This window comes from Taeniopygia guttata, chromosome 1A (assembly GCF_048771995.1).
Source record: "Taeniopygia guttata chromosome 1A, bTaeGut7.mat, whole genome shotgun sequence".
NCBI lineage: Eukaryota > Metazoa > Chordata > Aves > Passeriformes > Estrildidae > Taeniopygia > Taeniopygia guttata.
Genome location: NC_133025.1, coordinates 67,085,156 through 67,110,520, shown reverse-complemented (window position 1 = coordinate 67,110,520; position 25,365 = coordinate 67,085,156). Strand labels below are relative to the sequence as shown.

General features: G+C 38.8%; 1 long non-coding RNA gene across 1 annotated transcript; it reads left to right on the top strand.

The window, feature by feature from the left end:
* The first annotated feature begins 1,233 nt into the window (after window positions 1–1,233).
* Window positions 1,234–24,968, top strand: LOC140682259 (uncharacterized). Its single transcript, XR_012053755.1, has 2 exons — window positions 1,234–1,585; window positions 22,608–24,968. It is a non-coding gene; the product is annotated as an uncharacterized lncRNA (long non-coding RNA).
* The last annotated feature ends 397 nt before the right edge of the window (window positions 24,969–25,365 follow it).

Below are 25,365 nucleotides of genomic sequence, written 5' to 3'. Positions count from 1 at the left end.
TAAATACATATGAAGACAACATATGTATTTAGACAACATATGTATACGCCCTTCCCTGAAATTTGCATGGAGTACATACAAGGATAGTAGTTTATTTATTTCTCCTTTCCTAAATCTAAGAGGAAAACTGTACTTTCTTCAAAAGGGAAAAACTCCAGTTCCTCTGCATTTGTCCCTCTTCGGCCACAGACATTACTGGTCTTATTCTATTGATGGAAAACAAGTTTCAGGAAGTTGATGCTGCTCAAGTGTGTCAGTCTCCTGTGCTAGACCCTTAAAAGCATGGAATTACCAGATTCAGAGACACCTCTTAACCTCCCCTCACACCCACACAGCATGTCTCTATTGACAGTGACAGATACTGCATCTTAATAGGGTACCTACTTCAGCCTCCAGCAGAGAAGGAAGCACTCTACTCATTAATCTCCTTCAGAGCATAGTCTGAACCCTTATTTACAGCCTCAGCAACATTAGCAAGCGTTCTGTGTTGACATATGCACACAGGTTAGGCGTGTCAGACAGGATGAGCTGCTGGGGGAAGCTGATGTTTTAATGAAGGCTTTGCCTCCTCCCCGGCACGGGGAAGCGCTGCCGGCTCTGCCGCTCGCCATCTGTAAAGCAGCATCCCAATGGCATTCCTCATCAATCCCAGCCCACCCCCTGCAACAAAACACCAAACTGGGCTGGTCAAAGGCTTCAGTCAGCTTCTCGTTTCTCTGCTAGTGGACAAGGCATGAAAACCTGGAGAAAGAACAGGTGTCTATACAAAATGTTCTCTGTTTCGTGATCTGCGATTCCCATCCACTTATGTCTGATGGGAAGCACTGCTTTTCTCCACTTGCCAAGACAGAAAAAAATAATAATTTATAATAATTTCAGAAGCTTGTATGAATCACTCTGTTGTCTAACGAAAACAATCCAGGCAAAACCAGTGCAGAGTCTTGAATGTTCTGCAGTTGAAATAATTATGTGGCAGATGTACTTAGAAAATTGGATAAGCAAATAGCTTTGTGTTTTTTGCCACCTACATTTCAGAGTGCTAGAAGAAGTCTAGGTGTTGAAAGCTTATCACGCTATAAATGTAATACTGTCAATGCTACAAAAGGGCCTGTTTGTTTTGAACTGGTTATCTGTACTAAGGATTAGGAATTATTTATTTTGGTAGGGCTTAAAGAAAACTGAGACACGCTCTGGAAGAGAAAGGTAATGTTTAATTTTAAAATATATATTGCTGATAGTATTAGAGGGATACTGTACACTAGAAATTTGATGCCAGTAACCAAAATCAAAAAAGCATTGTGGCTTGTGCATGAGACTAGAAAGGCTCAGCTTTGGCAAGGTCTTCTCCTTGCAGGGGTTCCTCCAGGAGGGCATCCATGCAAGTGTGCTGACTCAGGGTGGATCAGCTTTCAGAGGACATCTCTAACATGGTTTTCCTGCTACAGCTTCCTAGAACCCATCCAGGCTGGTGGGTTTGAAGGCTGAGGCATTTGGCTTGTCTGAACACACCTGTGTGAAAGCACCTGGAGATATTCTGGCACCTGAGGGAGAACTGGGTGAGGCATTGTACTTCAGAGTTACACAGGTGAGTGGTTGGCCATACAACAACGTTCTGCCTGCGTTCTCATGTTAACTACAGGAATTAAAAAGGACATCTGCTAGCTTGATCCTCCTATTATGTCCTATCTTGCCAATAATATTGAGTAGCTAAACCGTTCTCAGAAGAAATAGAGCTAGTTTCTTTAGCAGGATGGGGACAGACCTGAGGGAGAATGAAAAGTAACCTGTATGTCACTCTTACATATAGGGCCATATATTCTGAACTCATGACTCTTTGTCTTGCTGTGCTTTATATTAACCCATTTAATTTAATACAGATGGGTCCCTATCTCTTCCTGTTAAATTCACTTGACCCTTCCTTGCTCACCTATATAAATTCCAATATAGATTTTTTTGAGGGATATCATCTGAAATGTTTTATTCATGGTACAAAATCATACATTAGTATCACTGTGTCTGATCCTTTGAATAATGATTGCTTGAAAACATGCTTTTTATCTGATCAAATGCTTAGCAACTCCATATTGGATAAGGGTTATGGGCCATTAGCCATTAGATACAAGACATCCCTTAAAATGTAGGAGGATAGTCACCGTAACTTCTTCAAATTTATCTTAAATTTTCTCTAATACTTAATTAACTGGATTAGGGTCACCTGCTGTGTTTTACAGCATTATTCTGTATTGTTCAAATAGCCTGCATGGAATGAACACAAGATTTATCAATAATCTTAATTAGCAAGTAGTAATAGACTAACTCGGGGACACAGCAGCTACCATATTTGCTTCTATGCCCCTGTAATTTTTCTGAAAACAACTATTACAATTGAGATATATGAAAGCAGATTTCAAAGAATGTGCTCAGCAAAGGGTCTGAAGGAGAAGCAAGGTTTTCAGATAAGACAAGAATTATTTATATTGGACACAAAACTCCCATGAGGTCTTGCTTCCATGGCCCCTCTTGCAGACAGAGGCTGTTTGGAATTCATTGTCTTTGCCTTCACCACAAGTGCAGGTGCTAGTGTGTAGTATCAGCAGCTTTATTCTGCAAGGAAGGATTAATCAAATGCAAAAGTCACAGAGATTGGTATTGGTATTTAACAAGACTTGGATGTTAGGGAGAAAAATAATGCACTTTTCTTATGGGTTGCTCTTTAGCTCTACAGTTTTTTAAAGCACTGGTAGTCGTTACTAGCTTTTCAGAACACCAAAAGACAGATGTTTACTTCCATTCTGATAACGTTATCACAACCTAAAAGTCCTGAAAAGAACATAAATCCCCACATGAAAAAAAAATATTCTTCATTGCCAGTAAGTCGTCTTTTCAAGGGCCCTGTGGCTATGAATAAGCTCTTGGGACACTGAGGAGTAGGAGAGAGGAATGAAATTGTAGAGCCACAGTGCTGTGGAGTTTGGACAGTATAGAAGTCTTTGGGGGACCACAGGGGAGGGATCTTTGAAAAGGGACAAGCCTGCTTGGTGATTTTGAAGACATTCAAGATGCTCAAGGTAGCTTCAAAGTCATGCCAATAGCCACAGAAATGTTTGAGTAGCCCTGACAGGGGAACTTCAGCCCTGAGGGCAACCCCATCCTGCTTCTGGGACAAGACACCATATTCTCTGCTACCCTTAGCCCACAGGTCTTGTGGACTGTATCCAGGGGCATGGAGCATAGCTTGAAAGGTCTTATCTAAGACCTATCCAAGACACTCAACATCTGGGGCTGTGCCTTCCTCAGAGCTGTTTCTGGAGTAGCCACTTAGTATTTGCCTAGTCAATCTCTTTAAAAAGCAAAAAGTAGTACTGATGGCAATGAACCAGTTAGATTATGGAAAATATACACCTAAAAATCATATTTGACTGTAAAACTGCCCAGCATCAATTAAACCTTGTCATGTTTTTCTTTGTCATGCTCTCCTCATACACCTAGTTACCTCCAACTCCTTACTTGTAATTTTTTGAGAAATGATATGTTAGCTAGTACAAATTCTGCTTCTTCTATGGAATATGAGCTTATTTATTTGATGCATAATGGGTAATCCACAGCTGCAGGTTTCTAAGCACCTTCAGGGGTAGAATATCTGGCCTCTGCTATTCTAGACCTGCAAAGGCACACACAGACACTCTTTCACATACACACACAAAAAGCCCCTATGCACTGTTTTACTGACTCACTCTGAGAGACAGTGCATTCGATGGTTTTGGTTTCATGGTTTTCATCCTCTGGCATTGGCAGGAAATGCAGAGTGAGAGGAGCGAAGACATGAGCACAGCATTTGGTGTCCTCTCTAACTCCCAGGATGTGACCTCCAGAATCTGCTGCTAAACAATGCCAAAATTACAGAAAAGGGAACTGACTCTGCCACTTTAGAACAAGCACAGGGTTTGTAAGGCAAGCTTTAACATCTGTGAAAAAAAACACCTAGCAGAGGTACTTGGACGCTGACAGCTTGTTTCTAGTCAGCATCCCACAGCAAAGAATTATTACATCTTACGATTATTTTTTATTTACATACACGGCAACCTGACAAAATGAGGTTGATGCTTTCTCCACTTTTTAGTTTCCAGCTGACTATCATTTTCTTTTAAGATTAAAAAAGTAATTTATTGAACTGCAACATCAAGTATTTATTAGGAAATTGCTGGGTAATTTTAACTGTATCTTTTTTAAAACATAAATCTGCATCCAAGGCCTCCAGTAACTTTGTGCGACTCTGCACCATTAATTTCTTCCAGAGTGACATTCTGATATGAGCTGAACAGATGGAATTGCAGGATTGTTCTAGCAAATTTATCATAAAAAATGCATCCGACACCTGTGTAATTTGCCTAATCATTTTCCTAATAAGCTCCCACCATTAATTATGCACGATTTCCACAATGCAATCAAGATAAAAGTAAATCTGATGACTTAATACCCTTCAAAATAATTGGTTCACCCAACACAAGGCCTCCTTTGCTTTCCATAGCCATTCCAGTTAATTAGAAAAAGGGTGCACCCTGTAGGAGTCAGCAGAATGGAGGCTGAGCGCATGGTGGGAGGCAGGCCTGCTGGTTTTTTGGGCAGGAGTCAAGGATATTAACTCATGAAAGAGAGGAAGGGCCCCCCCGCCTCTCATTGCTGCCTCTCCCCCCCTACCCACCCCACCCAGCAGCAAACAGATGCGATTAGTGTTCTTCAGCCATCAGAAAACTGACTGCAGGACTCCGAGGGTCTAATGAGAATCAACTTTTCGGCGGCTGCTGTCTTGTGGTGCAGCCCACCTGTCACATCATTAGGTGCAGCATGTGCCTGGAATTCACTTTGCTAAATGAGATTTACAGGCCCCAGTGAAACCCATCCTGCAGCATTCCTGCTTCAATTAGCTAAAGATTAATTGTCTGAGAAAGGGAATGAAAGTTTTACTTCAACTGACCTGAAAATGGTGGGGGGGGGGGGAGGAGGGAGAGGGGGATGGAGGGGGGCAGAAAGTATGGCTCAGGTATTCCACATAGGCCTCAGGCAGCGTGGAAAAACGTGATAATTTAAAGGTGCTGCAAATTTCCTACACCTCGTCTGGATGAGTGAAATTAACTAGCACTAAAAGCTGTCAAATTAAAGGTTGACTTCCAGATATTAGCACCTTAAATGTCACCGAATATTCTCCGTCTCTCCCCTCCCCACCCTCCCTCCTTTCTCCTCTCCCTCGGTCTCTCTCTCCCCTGCTCTCCCCATTCCTCCCCCATCTTTTTTTTTTTTCCTTTTTTTTTTTTTTTTTGCAAATGGGCATCTCAGCACACCTGCACGTGCACACAAACATTATCCCACTGCTGTTCCTGCTAACTGCCTGTGCGTGCTCAGGCCAGCGTCGCTTGGTATGAATCTCAGATGTAACCATGGCTACAGAACAACTGGCAATTACAAAATTTCCTCCATTTTTAATGTTACACTAATTATGTTTGAATGTGTTTTAATGAAGAAAGGAATTGAGGAGATGAAACAGCGTTCTCTGCATGAGGAGAGTGGGGGTGAGGGCCTATGTCTCCTGTCTTTGACAGCCTGGAATTCAAGCCCAGGAAAGGTGCAGAGCATCTTGATTGAGGTGGTGTGCCTACAAGTACTTGGTGCTTTCACCAGCACGTGAAATACGTGGATTAAAGTTTAGAATCCTGATGATAACACCAAAAAAAAGACCAGGCCTGCTCATAACATCAGAAAGAACAAATCACAGCTTTACTTGAACTTTATTTCAAGGCTGAAAGATGGCTGCTTGCTCTACAGTGCCATTGCTTGGGATATCCTCCTAGCCAAAGGTGAAGCTTCAAATCTTGAGCTGGTTTTGAAGAATCATACAATTGTAGAATGCTTTCGGTTGGAAAAGACTCTAAAAATCACCTAGTTCCAACTCCCCTGTCATGGGCACTAGACCAGGTTGCTCAAATCCATATCCAGCCTGGTCCTGACCATGCACTTCCAGGCATGTGACATCCGCAGCTTCTTTGGGCAACCTATTCTAGTGCCTCACCACTCTCACAGTGAAAAACTTCCTTCTTAGCTTTTGTTCAGCTGAGATTTTAAGTGAGAAACTGGATTTTTTTTCTGTCCTGCATGGTGTAAAATATGGAGTGTTTTCCATGCTTGTGCAATGTGTAAAATGTTTAAAAAAATGTTATTACCCATAGGTCTGGCATTTCTGCTTGTGCTCCATCTCTGGCTCTGTGTCATCCAAAATTGTAGGTCATGTCAACAAGTTTGACTGAAGCCAGTAAGCCTTTGCATGTGATCGCCTCCTGAGCCAGCTGAGGTGTGTGAGGCACACTCCAAATGCTTTTTTCGGATTTGAATGTCATGCTGGAGGGACATGTCCTGCCACCCAAATTATTCTGGGGTTGAGCATCAGCCTCAGAGGTCTCCATCAGCAGAACCTAGTGGGTGACCTGCCAGGGTGTGGTTACAGCTGGGTCTTGTGCTGGTGTTGGTGTCTTCAAACAGGGCAAGATGAGACAAACACAAGTTAGAAGGAGAGTAGCTCTACTTCTGGCATTTTGAGCTGGGGTGTGAGTGCAACAGGTGTGAGTGTTTGAACTGTGGGTTGTTGGTTTTTTTTTTGTTTTTTTTTTTAATAAGATCTACTTGGTTCTATTTTACCTGGGGGGAATCAAGAAAAAACACCCAGCAAACAACATTTTGCATCCCCCTGCTCCATCTCCTTTCCTAACCTGGTAATTTAACATGCAAGCACACCCACTGCTGAAGGTGGGGTGGGGATACTGTTACAAATTTCCTCGCAGCAGCGAGCTCTGGATCCCAGCTGTGTCTTCAGCGGCATGAGCCAGCTTGATTATGCTAAAGCACCCCTGGATCCCTTCCTCTTTTGTTTCAGTCTACACAGGGTTTTAAAGCTTAAACATTTGGCATGCTTGGGTAGTTTCTTCTCTAATTTTATCCCAGCTGACTGTGCAATGAGTTTAACTCAGAGCCCTTAGGTGCAAGCCACTTTCCACAATGTATATTAAACCTTATAAAACTAGCCTGTATGTCATTATCCAGAATATAATTACCTATATTGGAATTTGGCCAGGATACTGGGGCTAATATTGTTAGCCTTGCAAAAATTGGTGCGGGACTTTCTAATGACCACATGTGGTCAGTGCCATATGTTTCCAGCTCATCTAAGGGATGGTATCTCTCACACAGCCATGCCCCCTTGAAATCACTTCAGGGAGGGAAAGCAAAAGCTCAGAGGCCAGACAGGACAGGCAGCTGGTAGTTCAGAGACTGATGACATCTTTGATGTGGAGCAGACACAGCTCTGTGGCAAGCCCGAGCGCTGCATGGCCAGGAACTCTGACTGACCCAAATTTCCATGTTCCCTCCCTCTCTTCTGCCAGCCCTCAAGCCTTCGCAGCCTAGCCTGATGAGAAGGGTCTCTGCCCTTTCTGGAGATGAGGTATTTTGCATAAAGCTAAATTTTTTATTGCTCATCATACAAGTGACTTCATCCACTCAAGATATTATTTTTGACAAGAGTGGCCTAAACCATAAACTCTGTCAGAAATGTTGTACAAAGCCCTTTTATTTTTTAAAGTTCCACGTGTTGTATGTCAGACAGTCATAGTGTGCCCTAACTGAGGATGACTGTGCTTTAAAGTAATTAAGCTAACATTAATGTTCTCATTAGAGGGAAATCTCATTTAAATATATGGTGAAATGTTTCCATGTTTGCTTTATATCCCACTAAGAAATTTGGGATAGTCTCTCTCTCAGACAATACAGTACTTTACCACTGCTCTGGTCAGTCTGATGAGACTCATCTCCATCCCATTCATAAACAAAACATTCTCCAAAACATTCATAAAAACATGAAAAAGCGTTGGGTTTTGAGCACCTCTGGTAGAATGTCATTACAGGGTTCAAAATGAAACTTGCTCTGCTATCTCCCTCTTATCCTGATAAGAAGTGTTCTTGTCCTTTCCCAGGTTCTTCTTCATGACCCTTCTGAGTCGCTTCAGAATGACCAAGTCATCTCCTCTTGTTCTGCTTATGTCTGTGGGGGTCTCTCCCCACTTTTTTTATTTTTCTCTCTCTCCTTTGAACTGCTAAGCTGTATTCTCTTCAAATTGTACAATGAAACCCTCCATTTACTTTATCCTGCGATAAAATAGATTTTCATTATAAAACATTTAATGTTACTGCACGACTTCTGGCCTGCATGGCTTGTTAAGGCACGAGTGGTGGTAGAAAAGTGATGACCTAACACCTCTGTTTTGAACCTAATTCTCTCTTGATTGTCAAAAAGTTGTGAAAAAGAAATCAAATCCATTATTGGACAAGGTTATCATTAAGGAGGCTGGCAAGCCTTCATCTTTACAGCCTTCAGCTTTACAGCTCTCTTTTTCTGAGGAGATCATCGTTTGGCTTTAACGATCTGCCTTGCCACAGGTAGTGTTTAATCTTCCCTTTTTGATTAAACTACTGGAGATAGTTTTGCCAAGTCATCTCCAAGACTGTTTCCTTCACATATCCTGGATTTTTGACTTTGTTACAGCCTTTTTACTTGAATATAATACAAGGCTGGTATTTGTGACTGGCTGTTGATCTTTTCCTAATAGTGGTCAATTCATATAATCCATTTACACGTGGTGAAGATGTGTCAGAGGAGCATAAAGAAAGAAGTAGATCAAAAAGTTGTTATTTTAGAAACTTTATTCCCTCTTGCTGAGATCTCTGGTCTAGTCCAGTCTGGGACTTACTATAACTCACATCAGTTACCACTCAACTTCAGCATCAGATTTCAGGAATGAATGCTTTCCTGTGAAAGACTAAATTACCTAAAGCAAATCTAACTTAAGGAGGAGGGAAGTTTGTAGGGCTATATCCTTGTGATGCTTCAGCCTTGTGATATTTCAGTCAGCCTGGCACAGGAGGGCTCTGAGAGAGGCAGGTTTTCGGTGCTTTGAAATTCACTGTTTTGAGAGTGGTGGTAAAACGAAGACAGCAAGGGATGGGAGAGATGAGACAATGTGATTTACTGGAAAAATCTGGATCTTTTGGGGAAGAAAGGGCTGCCTGCATTCAACATAACTGGATGTCTATTTAATTAATAGCAAGATGCCCAGTACTTTTGGAAAACACTTGCACATCCAAAGAAATAAGTAATTGTACAATGGGTCCTAGCAAAAGACCTTACTGTGATCCATACAAGTACCACTATCTAGTTTGGTTTCTGTCAGATTTTTAATGTTGTGATGCATATTTTCATTTTTTTTAATGTTGTGGTGCGTATTTTCAGCCTTTCTTGAAGTCAAGATCAAAGGGTGCAAAGTCTCTTTTGTAGGACAAATATATTTAGTTACTAACTCCATCATAAGCTCATAAAATATATCTTTTTGCTGTTTCATGACATTGTTTTGGGGTGGTTTATGTCTATTTACTAGGACCTTTTGCACACCCATATCTCTGTTATACTGAGGTTGTGGAGATGTACAGCAAATTATACAATATCCTCTAAACGTTCAAAATAAATTTTGGAGTTGATTATTAACTCTGTAAAATAAGTTGACTACTTCTAGAGCAAGGTGGTTTGAGAGACAGGAAAATCTATTAGTTTCTTTCCCTATTTAAAAGAAAAATAAGTGCAGAACCATCAATAAGGAGGTGAAACGTGATTATTTACCACACAAATGTGAATTAAGCAGCGCTTGATGGAAACATTTTGCAATTTGCTCCTGAGAGTATTGCTGACCTATCTAATTTTAAGTGTGCAGTAAAATGAAGGCCTTCTGGATGGATCTGGTTAAATCAACTCGCAGCGTGCTGTGATGAACACCTGGACAATTGCAAATTGTTTCATACTAAACAATTGCAATTATTTAATTCTAAAGGTTGCTTTTCAGTCCTCTGTTCTGGAGGTTTGGGCCCACAAAGAGGACATTTTGCTATTTGAGGAAAACAGTATTATATCAGAAGTTTGAAGGTGCATTTTGGTCTGTGTAGTTGTTTTTGTTTGTTTTGTTTTGATTTTGGGCTTATTCTGTTCCCCTTCCTAAATTATGGCAGTATTTTCTCAAATCTCAAGGGATTTCTGTGTTCTGCTGAGGAAAAATTTAGCTTCAGTTGACTTTACTAGTACAGGTATTGTTATAATGTACACATAACTTTTTAAGTGTTCTTCCACTCTGCCTTTGGAAGGTGTTTCCATTCCACAGTTTAGGTGCCTTCTACATATTCCATCACTGATTTCTGATTATGTTTAAGTGTCTTCTAAGAAAGAGGCAAAGGAGGCAATATCTTAAGAGCCTTTAAAAGACAACTTTCCTGTGCTAGTAAAAAGCCCCAACATTTTTTGTTTATTTGTTTCTACTCTGAATAAATTATTCAATAATGCTGAGTTTATTACCTCCGCTATTATTTGTCTTTCAGACAGTCAAGCTTGGAAGAGGCAATTTCTCCTCCACCCCAAAAGCTGAAAAGCCCAGAGCTCCTGCTGGGACATCCTTGCCCCCAGCTGCAGTGAACAGTAGGAGACTATTCTCTCTCTGGGTTTTTTTGTTTGTTTGTTGGTTTTGGGGTTTTTTTTAAATTTTTTTTTATTTTATTTAAACTCCCAGTATTTCTGCTGATACCTAAATAGAGATTGCTGACTTTTTGGTATTTCTGAAGATGTCTATCTTGTCTTGGTGTCCTCAGCAAATGGGAGCTCAGCTTTAGCAAAAATTTGGCTCTGGGTCTGTATACTTATGGCAACTTCCTCTGTGAATAGTGAGCTCTGTTGTTAATTAACGCAAGCTGTGTTTCACTTCATTTCATCTACTGTTGTTCCTTCTGTTAGGCAAATTTTCTGTTTATTCTAAGTATCACAGTAGTGTTTGTAGGCCTTAGTCAAGAACTTGGTGTACGGAAATAATAATTATTAATAGTTTCCTTTTTTAGCTTGCCTTCTTAAGGAAACACAAGTTATCCTGTCATGCTGTTTGTCTGGCGGCCTGCTCCAAATAACTTTGGAGTCTTTTAATTAATTTCAACTAAAGTTTACTCTGGGAGCTCTACGAATTTTGTGGAAACTGGCTACCAGTGAGAGGAAAAGGTGATGCAAATTAAGGCTCCTGCTGCAAGGAGGAGTGCGTGGTGAGCTCGTGTTATTTTCTTTTTGGGAGCAGACATGTGCTGGCTGGCCAAGCAGCAGAAATATAGCTCTTGTGCTGCCTCTTCCCTGTTCAGTAATTAGGAAATCCAGGAGGGATGTTCTGTGCTCTGTCCTCATTTTGAACAAGAATGAAGGAGTAGTGGGAGGTTGGAAGTAGTGTAGAGGAAGACTTGGATATATTGAGTGGGGATTTGGGAAACAGTCTTCATTAGCTCTGCTGCTCTCACATTAACTAACTAGATTTATTTTTTAGTGTACTTGGGAGCGCAGATATTCTTGAGGATTTAAATGGGAGTCTTCCTGAGGAGAACTGAGAAAATCCTTGGGAAATTCTGGAAGTGTTGATGATTGTCACAACTAATGACAGTAGTTTCATTTGCATGAAATGTACAAGTAGATCATTCAAACTGGTGCACATATAAACATGCACAGTTGTGCACATTTAAATTATCAGTTCTCTGCTTTTATTTTGTGTTTGTTTGATCATTTATAAAGTCACCTGAAACTTTGTGAAAGGTATATAATTTTTCCAAATCTGTAATAAAAATCATGAGTGTCGTATGTTTAACTAGGAGATTAGCATGAATAAATGCACCTCAGAAAAGAGTTAATAATTTTCCTTCCCCCCCCCCCTTTTTTCTAACTTGGGGTTCCAGAGAAAACTTATTTGGGGTATCACAGTTGCTCTGTATTGACTGGATAACATATAATCAACAAGAAAGAAATTATTCTCTGGTTTGGATACCATTAGGATTGGGTTTCTTTTTTTTTTTACTAATTTTTTTTTTTTTTTAGCATTTTAATGTTAAATAGTGAGCTGGCTGAACTCCAGCTTCTGGACAAATTCCAGCTTAAGTAATTACATCTTATGTAATGAATTTCCCTATCTGGCATTAATTGGAAGAGCTATTCTTCACTTCCTGTCCTAACATGATCTATATTGTTGCTGTGTGTTATAGGTTACTTTGGTCAGCCCTGAAAATTGGTGCATTTTAGTAGACATGTACATAGGCACTGGGCAAGTTTCAGAACTTCTAGGATGCATCATCTACAAAGTCTGAATATTGCCCTTGTTCAAATACAATTGTTGATACACAAGCATCAGTAACCATGCTCTCCTCCAGTAGCTGGAAAACTTAAAAACACAGGATGCAAACTTTAATTCTACTGATAGGTGTTAGAATGGTTTTTTCCAGCTGGAAGGACAAGGGTCCAGGGTTAAAGGTTCTGAATTTACTGCAGGGTGTTCAGGGACCTTTTGCAGGTAAGATCTGTCTGTGTGCAGATGGCCATGCCTTTGTCCGTGTGGCTACGGAGGGAAGGAGGGAACCTTTGCACACCATAAATCAAGTGAGAATACTTTACTAGTGTTTTTGCAAAATTAAATTAAATTTGTCTGATCTCAAATGCTATTTACAACATGAATTATCTCTATATATTCAGTCTGCTAGCATCTAGTTTAATTAAAGCCAGAAAACCTGCATCTATTATTTTTTGCTGTTTACAGGCCCTCATAAATTCTTGGGTTTTTTGGCCATTTTGGCTGGCTGTTTGAAGTCTGCTTTCCTTTAGTTCTATGCTGAATTTCAATCTTTAGCCTTAACTATTGAGGACATTTTTTTCAAATTCTGTTCATTTTGCAAGGCAGGCTGAGACCTGCATAGAAGGCAAATTTAAGAAAATAGGTTTAATAAATCTGTGGACAATTAAGATGTCCAAGCTCTCTGGGACTACTTTCTTGGATACATGAAACGTGAAGTAACTTTTTTTCATGTTTTCAGGGTTAGTATTGCTGTGGTGCAGAAGGCTGGTTTATAGCAATGTGGCTGATTATTTTGGATACCTATGAGGTAATTTTCACCAATGTTTTGAAACTCACATGATATAATTTGATGAGCATCTGATGTGTGTTTCATATCAGGAGCCACCAAGCCTTACTTGACATTCTGCCATCACAGCAGTGTCACTGTGAGCTAGAGACCTTTTCTGATAAAAAGACTATGGATGATGGAGAAATTGACTGGAGTCCTACTGTCCCGTACCTTATTGCTACACATGTGCACTTTATTTCTGAGGCAAATTGGTGTACCTTCAGATTTGGTTTTCTTCTGTGAAAGGGATGAGGAACTGGAGTCCACAGCCCAAATTCCCCAGTGTCTCTTTTGCTTTTGGTGAAGGATAGTAGAGGAAAGCCCTGTAAGTAGGCAATCTTGGAGCAAAATATATGGAAATAACTTAGGAAACGAATAATTTTTACTGCCATATAAGCAGTGTCAAACTTAATCTTATATTGCTTATCAGAGTTCTTAGACCTGAGGTCCCACTCCTTCAGTTCTCGGTTGTCCTCTACCTCTTCTGCTGTCTGGGTGAAGATCAAATTTAGGGGAAGATCAATTCAGCAATTGTGCCTTATTGCACCAAGGTCTTGGTGCCTGGCAGGAGCATCTAGGACCAGAAATGCCTTTTCAGATGTAAAATATGGCTATTTTATTTTTTTACCCTTCATTCACACTGAATCTGGGGAATGGTGACACGTGCTTCTCGTTAAAGGACTAGAAAATAGGTGTGGAAATATTTCTGTGTGTTGTTACTGAAATGAGAGTTTACTGCCAGCTGACTGGATACTAACACACTTCCCATGACTATCCATTTAAGTTAGCTGCTAGGAAATTCTGAATTAAAATTTCATTATATGACAAAACAAACACCCCACCCTTATTTGTGCTTGTTCAGAAATCTTTGACAAGTTGCCACTGAGCCTTGAGTTTGGGTTGTCACAGGGTATTAAATATGCTGTGAAAGCAGTCTTAAAATTCTGGTAAGTTAAACAATAAGACTGACCCTCAAACAGAGGCTTAGCATGTTTTTTTTGCAGGCAATGTGTGCCCTGATATATGGGCTGGCTGGCTGTAGATCAAAACTGGAGGTTTTATTGATTAAATTCTTCCTACAGTGGGGATTAAAAAGGCATGTCTTATCTCACTATCTATTTGAAAGATATAGATTCTTGTTATTTGCTGAAGTAAGGGAATGCTGGCAGTATCAAGTTCTTTACATGAGGACTGACATGGCTAGATGTTCCTTTGAAGATTTAATTCACTGTGTTGGAGGAACAGTCCAACCACTCTGGGAACAAAACTGCTCTGTCTGGACATCCATTCCCAAGCTGTGTGACTGCACTGGGCTGGCTCTGAACCCTCTGAACTCTGTATGTGAGTAGGCTGGTTTGGGTTGGGGTTTTTGGTCTCTTTTTGGTGTGGTGTTTTTTGTTTTTTGTTTTATTTTTTAATTGGGTTGTTTGTTGCAGTTTGGCTTTGATTATTTGGGATTTTTTTTTTTTATTTTTGGGGTTTTTTCGGTTTGGTTTTGTGGGAGTTTGTTGGTTTTTTTGTTGTTTTTTTTTTTTTTTTCCAGCTACTCTCTTGAGTTTTTTTTTGTTCATTTGCAAGTAAAATTGAGTGCAAATTTGTTTTCAGTTATAACCTTCACTTAAATCATTGCCATCACTGAGAAGCCATCCAGAGACACACCTAGCCCAGAGTCTGGCCCTGTATCAGTAAAGCAGCAGGAAAACTGTGTGAAGTGTTAGTATGTCCCATATGAGAGAACTTAGGGGACATCATGTGGAGCAGCTTCATTAATTTTTGGACCTTTTTCAACAAGGACCAACTCAGACCGAATTAACAAACAGCTACTTAGCAAAATTAGCTCTTCATCCTTTCAAATCTGTCGTGCTTTTTTTTTTTTTTACAGGCTTTTTGGCACTGCACAAGTGTTGGACAAATAATGCCTGCATATAAATTACTGTCAGTGATTTTGTGATCAGCAGCATTAATTTGTCCAGAGAATAAACTTTACATATTCTGAGCAAGGTATATCCAAGCTCCCTTCCAGGGTTAAAGGTTTAGAAGGGGTTTCCATGAAAAATCCAGTGGGCAGGCAGGGTCTAGCACCATCCTGCACAGGACAGAGGAGCAGAGGCCGTGTGATTGTCCCCTTCAGCACCTTGATCAATTCAAGCAGCTGGAAATCCCACATCAGATATGACTCTTTCTAAGGCTCCCTAAATGGCATTGTACTTACCTTAAAAGCTGAGTGGAAAATTGCAGTTCTGTTTTTCTGAGAATTCACACTCCTGGTTTGTTTTTTTGTTTTTTTGTTTTTTTTTTTTGTTTGTTTGTTTGGTTGGTTTGTTTTTTTTTTCATTTACACTGTACAAAACAAAATAACTATTCTTTTCTCAATGTGGCTGGGATGGGGCTGAGGGCCTGAGACCTTTGAGTTTAGGAGCTGGCTACATTTCTGAAGAGTCAGAGAATGTTTCTGGAAGTAAACCAAGGGGTATCCAGTTAGAAACCAATTGATAAGAGAAAGATTTCAAAACCTATGTCCTGTTATGATCCTGCACTTCTGGCTGACTTTTAGCACTAACTTATTAAAGCTTGACTTTGTCACACAAGACTGTGTGGATGTCAACAAGCAACACATTTTTTAACATTTGTTTATCTCTAAATTAAGGTTAATGGCTATCAGACCAAGTAGTTAGCATCAAAACCTGATTGCCTTATTCACAGTAGTAGAATTTTATGTATCTTACTGGACTTTTGAATATTTTCTAAACTATTGGATTTTATGAGCTATTCTTTTTTGTATTTCTGTTTCTCATTCATGATTCTCTTATTTCTCATATGAAAATTATATGTATTACAGGGTATGGCTTCTACTTTCTTGAATAGTTTTTTCTCATTTACTTAAAAAATTATCCACTGATGACTATGGTATGCTAATATGTGCTTTATAGTAATAAACCATGAAGCCAGAATATTGTTGCAATCATTGTGCTTTCCTCCTTTAGTTTAGGAAATAAGGTCAAAGCCACAATGACATTCAGATTTGGAGTGACCACTTCTCTGCCCACATATAGATTGAGCTTAGAAAGAAGGACTTAGCAGAGAGAAAGAACAGCCACACAGCAATAGCTTTGACTTCTTTCTGTGTCCTAAATTCCCCATAGAGTTTATCTTGTGTTTTCCTGGTCCATTTTACACATGGTCCATAAGGGAGTGCTCTGAGATACTAATAGCATCCTTGTGTGGGCTATAAACACTGTTAGATTATAGGACAAGGGTTTATGTCCACAGAGCATAACCATGGTACGCTTTTTACTAATCTTCCTATTTCAGAAAAGATGGTGGTCTTATTCAGTGAGATGGGCGTTAATTCAAGTCCCTAGAGGACTTGAATTCAAGAACTTGGTAACTTCTGATTAGTAAATTTGTGGTCTTAATTTGGCAGCAGTACCTATGCTATGTTTTTCCACACTGAATGCTACTGAGTTAAGCAATGTACAAAATAATTAAATCAGAAGACAAATGCAGTGCAAACCTCCATTTTGAGTTCTTATGATTAACATGATTGATTTGGGAGAGGATGAAATTATATTTTAAAGTTAATCATTAGAGAAACTAAATGCCTGAAGGATCTAGGCTTAATATATAGGGCTTTTCTTTTCACTGAGTCAATATAGATTGACAAGCCATATTTCCCATTCAAAGAAATGTTAAACGTGTTTACAGATTTCATGAAAGACTCTGAAGACAACATCGCTTTAACAACGTTTTCTGTCAGAGGCTACAATAATAACCTGATTTCTACTCTCAGTCATGCTGGAGTAACTGTCAGAAGTGGTTGAGATCATTGCTTAAAGAGGGTAGGATTTGGCCTAGCTGTCTTGTAATGCTGAAAAAAAATAATTATAATTATCTGGGGGTTTTCTTTATCTTGTTGGTTTGGTTTTGGTTTTAATCCTACAGGTAGAGGTGAAGTTGATGTGTAGTTCAGACTTCGTGGCGTGTCCAATACAGCACACTCTGACATGAACAAGTCACTGCCTGAGTGGGAGCATCACAGGGAAAGGTGTTGAGGGTTTTTGCTGGAGCTCACCCTAGGTCAGGGGTGGCTCCGTGTGGTGGAAAAGTCTCTCCTCCAACACATGCTTTCAAAGAAAGGCTCAGTAATCTTCTGTTGTTCGATCTCAAGATAGTTTTTTGCAAGTTATCTAAAAGATTTTCTTCTTGAGCTGCTGCAGTTTGCTCAGCAGCTCAGGCAGAGGCACACACACCCCTGACACCCTCTCTGTCTGGTGTCTTTTTCTTCTCTCCCTCCGCCCAGGGCTGCTGCTGTCTTTTATATGGTACATTACGTGTTAAATGTTTACAGTTTTTGCCCAATGCCTATTACCTATATTAAATGGTGCTTTTCTACTCTAAACCAATCTGTGAGTGCCAACATCACCAAGAACATGGAGATAAGGAAGAAGAAAGAAGGAGAACAATGCAGACCCAAATCCCTCCATCTTAAAACTTCTGACCCCCATGTACAAGACCTAAAACCCCCCTGTACAGCACTCAAAAATTCTTCCCTTTACTTTGTGGCTAATTCTACTATAATAGCTAAATTTTTGTTACTTCTTTTTTTTCCTGCAAGGTTGGTAAATCATTCCATGGTTCAAATCCAAAATCACAGCTGTTTCCAGCTGCCTGCCAGGGTTTCAAATGCTTCTGACCTGGACCCAGAACATCCAAAACAGTCTGAGGGACATTTTAGTTCTGACAGGTTTTGGCACAGCACCACATTGCAGCAAACACGTTGAGCCTCTGTGGTGGTGAGCGTCCTTGTGGCACAGTAATGTTTCCCCCTTGTGTTGAGATGTTGTGGATCCCTGTGGGAGTGCACAGTGCCCCTGTGAGCAGAGCAGGTGAATCCTGACACGTGCCCTCCATGGCTGGAAGTGTTCATTGTGTGCTTTGCACAGCTGCTGCTCTAGGTGAGTTGTCTCACCCCTCATATCCCTCAAATGACAGAAAGCTATGGGACCCTTACACTGTATAAATGAAACATTTATCTACAACATTCTTTTGTAGATATGTGCCTTTAAAAGCAGACAATTATATGTTCAAGACCTTATTTATTTAAATATCAGGAGATTATTGGTGTTACAAGCTCAAACTTTTGGAAGTCTGGTGTTGTTGTGGTTAGTGTTTCTATTGCTGTCCGTGACAGACAATTGCTTGGGATGTTGTGTTTTGTTAACACATGTTAGCAAACTAAACTTGCTTGCTTTAGGCAACCCCAGGATCTGCTGGCAGTCCACAAGTTATTTAAGGCTGCCTACGACTTTGATGACATCCCTACTTCTCTTTGACTTTGTTGTGACTAAAGATCTGAAGCCTTCAGGAGTCATTAAGGAATCACATACTATTTGTCAGATACTGAATGGTAATAATATACAAGTTTTTTTACACTTCTATGAGATAGGCTGTGTTGTATGACAAGCAGTGTATTATAAATTCCTTTCATGCACTTCTGGATCGTACCAGATCCGACACATGCAATTCTAAGACTGTCACCATATTTTATATTGCATTAATTTGGTATTACTCATAGTCTGAGTTTCAGTGAGCAGAATTTGAGAAATAGAAACTAGCCCCAGTGTTAACTTTCTATAAGAACTCGGTTTATTTCTTCCATGTAGAACGGCAAGACAGTGTTGCATTTCTATTTACAAGTATGATGTAAAGATGAATTAATTATTTGGAAAATCCTTTGAGATTACTTAGGATTGAAAAATGCAAATTATTAAGATTCAATTATTAAATTCTACGATTATAGTTGGTGATAATAATAGAGCATATCCTAAAGTAAACAAATGGGAGAGACTGATTAAAATTGCATGGACAATTGACTTTCAATTTTTCTGACCTTATAGTACACCTGTGCTCAATTAGATCATCTCAGGTCTTTGATATTTTCTGGTGTTTTACCTGTTTTGAGTAATGGTAAAATATTTTTGTTTGTTATGCTTAGTTTTTTATGTACGTTTTGCAATTTCTTGTTTTGAGTAGAAACAGAAATACCATGTTGAAGAGTAATTTTCTATCATGCATTGCTTGGGTTTTGTTGCACCATATGTGACCATTAAAAGGAAAAAATTGAATCTCAGTTAAGGTATCTCTGAGCTTTGAGTAATTAGATGAAGTCTGTAATACTTTGGCACTAGGGATTATTGTTTGCTTGTGTACTTCAAGCACAAGTTTGGATTAAAAAAAATGAACTTTACTGGAGATATATTCAATTTGCTTAAAAGAAGGCACAATACAGATTCATGGAATCATTAAATAATTGAGGCTGGAAAAAGAAAACCCTTTAAGATCATGGAGCATTTTTTGTAGCACTCTCCATTCACTGCCAGGTAAATACAGCTGTCTGGTTAGCTCCATCTGGTGAGTCACTGCACATGGGAAAGCCCAATTTTCCACTTTTGTTAGATCTTTGATAAGTCATCACCTTACACTTCTGTTACACAGAGATTGCATTCTAAAAATGTCTATTACTCAGGAAGACTGCACTGCACTGGTCTAACTGTTTAGCTTAAGTGCTTTTTTGGTTGGTTGGTTTTGGTTTTTGTTTATTCTTCTCCTTTCTCAATGAGATAAAACCCAACACAGAAACAAAGCAAAGCAGAGAGGTTATCTTTATTATATTCTGACATAGGAACAAATCAGAAATATCAATAGCTTGAAATATATAATCTGATCTTTGAGACCCCAGGGCTTCTCTACAGGCAGAACTTCTAAGTGCTGATGCCACCCCAACCAATGAAGATGTTTATTGATTTAGATTTGTCAATGCTTAATTATGCACCATTACAGAAATATATGATGTCAATGAAAAAGAGGGATGTATGAATAAAAAATTCTTTGCAGTAGAACAACTGCATGCAGAGCAAGGCTTTTAGCTCTGGCTTTTAAATTTGAACAGATTTGATTTTTTTTTTTTTTTTTTAATAGAAACAATTTCACCCATAAGAAGGATTTAAATTTTTGGGAGGAGGAAGAAATCACACATGTTAGGACAGCTTCTTGTTTTGTGTGTTCAGATGGCCACTTGCATAGAAAGAAATATGTACATGTCTCCTCTGTAAATATCATCAGATCCATGTGTAAGTATGATTACAGACCTGAAAGATATTTCAGACAAAGAGAAACATTGTTAGAAAGAATTGATGCTGCAGGGACCTGGCTCCCTTTAAGGTGCCACAGGATTATTCTGGAAATTAATGAATCCTGCAAGTAACCCAGGACTTACAAAAGGGCTGAAAACTTCTTTCTGTGAGGATGCAGGCTGCAGACCTCCAATTCTCTGGGTTGCTAATTTCTCTCTTGGTTTGGTTTGTTTTGTTTTGTTTTATCAGTGGGGAGAAGTCCCTTAACAGCAAGTAGGAGCCCAAGCTGCAGTATCCAAATCTTAATACAAGCATCCTTAAATTTATTAAATAGATATTGTCTTAGGTTTTGATAATGGGGGAACAAGAAGGGTGGATAACAGTTGGAAAAATGCTGTGAGATCTCCAGTTAGTCAGTTAACACTTTTGACTCATTTCTTTTAAGTCATTATGAATTCAGTGTGTGAAATCTTTGACAATTATCTAATTGGAGAAGTTGTCTTGCATCTGACCATTCTCTTTTTGCAAGCCATTGATCTGCTGATATATTACAGTCAACCAGCTCAATGCACCGTTGAGATATTTTATTGTAATACATTAACAGAGCAATGGTCATTGATTGATACCAGAAGAGCAAAGGAAGATTTCTTCAGTATGTTTTGCTTAAAATAAAATATACTAAAAAAAAAAAAAAATGATATGCTGGGCAACATTCTGTTCTCACTCCATTACAAATCCAATACCATTTCATCGACATCTGTGGGGTTTCTCCAGAGTTAAGGTGGCATGGCTGAGAACAGAATTGTTCTTGCATGTTGTCAATATACTCAGGTGCTTTGTTTCTGTTTAGAAGGAAATCAGATACACAGTTATAATTTGGGTCAAAATTAGCTATGTTACTTTTCAGTCAGTTTGTATTTAAACATGTGCATGTATATCTGTGTGTGTGTGTCTTAGAATAATGAATGGGATGAAAAAAGAATAGTCACATTCGTTTCTTAAGCCAGCTTTTGCTGCTCTTCTTTTTTTTATTTTTTTAGGGCTATTTTTATAGGGAAGAGCTTTGTGTCACAGAGAACCATTGCCACGCTAAATGTATCTCAGCCCTGATCTAAAGGGAGCATTTCCACTGGAAGAAAAAGCATTGTTTAGTCTTTAGGTCAATTGAATCTTTGGCCTCTCTGCCAAGTCTGTCAGCACTGGTGCCAGTTCCTGAGCGTGGTGATTTTTATGAAATCAGCACTCGTCTTCCGGGGATTGCGCGGCCGCCGTCGTGATGGTTTTGTACAATCCTCCACAGGGCAGAGCTCTCTAATCCCTGCACAGGGGGACTGCCCTACCACTCAGTACACAAAGTTCATGCTGCTGCAGTGCTGATGGTGAGCATGCTCCAGGTGTGCAGTTCAGGCTTTTTGCATGAAAATTAAATCTTTTGGCAAAAGGCAAGTTAAAGGAACAGCCACGTTGAAGCTCGCGTAGCAGGGGCAGCACTTTGCAGCACGGAGCCTGGCATGTGAGTGACAGAAATTTTCCTGACTGATGTGTCTGGGACTGAGTGTTGGAGCCTGGCATTCTCTTGGACTGAGTGCACTGGAAACCACATACTTTTATTATTTTTGTAGCTATTCAGGAATCTATATGAAAAATGTAAAAATGATGATGTATGTAACATCTTAAGTGACACTGGAATTCTAAGTTAGAATATGTAAATGTTAGATGAGTTACAAATTGCTTAAACTGATCCATTTAAAATAATGGTTTTCCTATAGTGTTTTAGGGTAATAGCACAGAAATAATTTGCCTATCCATTTTAACTCTAATTTCTACTGAGGTTTTCCAATTCTTTCATCTTCTGTTATATATGTGGTTTCACATTTTGATTTTGTACCTTTTTTCTGCTTTTAGACACTATTATATATTAGAACCTCATGGTTGTGTTTGGAGGACTCAAGAAGAATTAACTGTATTAAAAATTCTCGACTGCAGTTGAAAAGAGGCTCAAAGGAATTCTTTTTATCCACATTACCATTCCTCCTGAACAATTTGTTACCTCTATTTATATTCAAAATTTACACCATGCATTTTTGAAAACATTTCTGAAAAAAGACATTTTTCATGACTTTACAGCCTACATAAAATTTCTTATAAGGATCTGGAGTAGTAGAAGTCAAACTTGCTTTTCACCTCTTACTTTGCAATGAGCCTGTGTTTAAATAGCTAAATATAAAAAGAGATCTAAAAACACATTACAAACTTACCCAGAAACAAAGAATCCCTATTTATTTGGGGGAAAAATTGGGGAATTTCAGCTGAAAAAGATTATATCCTAATTAGTTCCACTTAGTCTCTACAAGAATTGTAGGTCTGATTCACTAGACCAAATTTTGAAGTGTTACCTCTTGCTATTTGTGTTCACAGGACTGCATTTTAGATGGTGAGGGATGATGCCTCTTGTTGGGAGGAAAAGCATTACCACTGAAGAGCTTGGAAGGTACAACATATATAGAGAACAGCTTAGAGAGAAGCTCAAATGTTGTCCAGTATATAATGAATAATGAGTAGCATCATATTAAAATATAAACATATTTATTCTTATGTATGCATATATCTGCAGAGCTTTTATTTTCTAATTTAAACCCAATTATTTTCCCATTAAAAGAAAATGGCTTTCTGAATAGAGAAAATTGCTTAGCTTGGAATCATATTTTGCCCTTGTTCTATTCCTGGGCAGAGTTGAAATCTGTGGTTTAGACCTTTACTTGTGACATATCTCACATTGCTTTGGTGTGCACAAAGAAGTTTGTGGAGTTTGGTACGTGTAAGAAAACTTCCTTCCTCACTAGTTCATGCTAAACTGGTTTCCACTTTAGCAATATGGAATTGTCTTAGTTCTTGGAAATATCCTTCACTGATTTCTCTTTCACTCTCTTCACTGGGATGGTGGTTTTATTTATACAGCTGCTGAAATGCTCACTGTGAACTATTACACTATTTTAAGGCCTCATGCTTTTTTATTCTGTTCCAGTTTGCTGAAAAGTTATTCTGTCATTCATAGTCCTTTAAGTAAATGTGATCTTCCTTTGAGCTAAATTTTGGCTGGTTTGAGGAAGGCAGAAATAATTTTTGTTCTTAATATATTAATTAAATTTATTCAATTCTTTGTTCATAGCTTGCTTGTAAATGACATCAATTTCAAGACTATTTCCTACTCAAAATTTCCCAGCAAATATTATCTGTTGACAAATTCTTGCCTCTGGACTGCCTTTACACACCTAAAGTATTATATCTGAGTGTATTTTTCAAGGTAATGGGGTAATTTTCTTCCCATATATTTAATCCTCTATGTGATACATTTACTGAATGAGTAACTGAATTAAGAAAATATTAATATTTTGTTTGTTTGTTTTGGGTTTTTTTTTTTTTTTTGGAAAAGGTAAGTAGAAGGTCAGGTAATTTAATTAGGATACATTAACCTTTTTTTCCCTCTCAATTATCCAGCCACTCTCATATTCTGGCAATGTTCACAAACACCACATTAAAAAAAAAAAAAAAAAACACCAAAAACTTATTTCCTTCTGACTTAGGGATCATGACCTAAATTGCTGAATGCTGGACTTTTTTTGCTGCTTACAGCAAATGTTTACATTTGATTTTCTTCCACTACATTGATACCACAGAATAATGCATGGAGTATTGCTTCTGAAGGATTCAGTGAGATCCCAGTACAGGTATTCCTCCTGTGCTGAATGAAGCTCTGGCTGCTTCAAGCAGTCAAAAAGTGCATTGATGTAGTGGTACCCATTTGTCCATTTCAATTTATTAAATACATATTAGTGGCAGGCAGCTGTCCTGAGGCTCTAGGACAGGACTGGTTTCGTACATACACTGTTGCATAGGAGCTGTTTGCCATGGTAAATACTTCTGATGTGAATATGTATTATTATCTGTCAGTTTTAGCAAGTTCCCCACATTTCTGCCATTACTGTTCACAGGGAAATGAATAATAAAAAATATAAGAACAGAATCCAACTTCAGAGTTGGTGTAATCCCTTGCTATTTGCACAGCTGCAATCATGAGACATTCATATTTTTGTTGTGAATATTTGAATCTGAATATCAAAGTGAAACTCAGAGAATGCCACCCTGTTGACCAACATAATAGAAAATATTAGTACAAATCTCTCAAAGCCTAATTCTTGGGCAGACGTGAATAATGTCTTATTGAAAGCAAATCTTGTTCAAAGCTACAATGATTTCTGAAATGTATAGAGCAATCAAATCAAGGGAGTCAAGCCTGAATACACAGATAGAAATTTGACCCATAATGCAAAGAATTCTTTTATTAGTAATTCTTAAAATGGAAAGTAATTTTCAAGCGTCTTCATTGTAGTAACATGCTCAGGTCCCAGGACTGGGCATATGTGTTTCTTCCCTAATCAAACAGGGAAATATCCAAGCTTTTATTACCATCCATTGTAAAAACAATGGTGTTGAAATAACTGCCTTGATGTAAAATCCCCATGGAAGAAAACTACAAGTAATTTTGCAAAGCACAAGGGTTCCAACCAGCCTAATATACTTTACCCACAGACTGCTTTCACTGACTGCCTACACTGAGGTCAAAAAAACAGTAATCAAAAAATAGAGGAAATAGAGGAAAAGCTCTATTCCCTGATTTATTTTTTTATTTGCCAACAACAAATTGGCGCCGATTAGAGCATTATTTTCTGTTTGGAAAATAGAACCACAAAACCAGCAAAACCAGAAAAAACAGAAAAAGCAGCTTTGACTGAAAATGTCAGATAAAACCAACATTTCACTCACCAAATATTTATAGCTGTAGTGCTGCAGTGTTTCAAGTAGAGAGGAAATGGAAATAAGCCATGGACTGAAGGAAATCAAGAAGGAAAACCAACTACATATGTCTTGGCACTGGCCAAACACCAGGCACCCATGACAGCTGCTCACTCACCATCTCCTGCTACAGCTGGGCAGAGGAGAGAAAAAAATTTAAACTGAAGATAGATGAGTTGAGATGGAGACCAGGAGAAAACACTCCAAAGGCAAAACAGGCTCAACTTAGAAGTACAAAGTAAGTTTATTAACAAAATCACAAGGAGGATAATAAGAAGGAAAGTATGCCTTAAAAAACATCTTTTTCCCCCAGTTCCTCCCT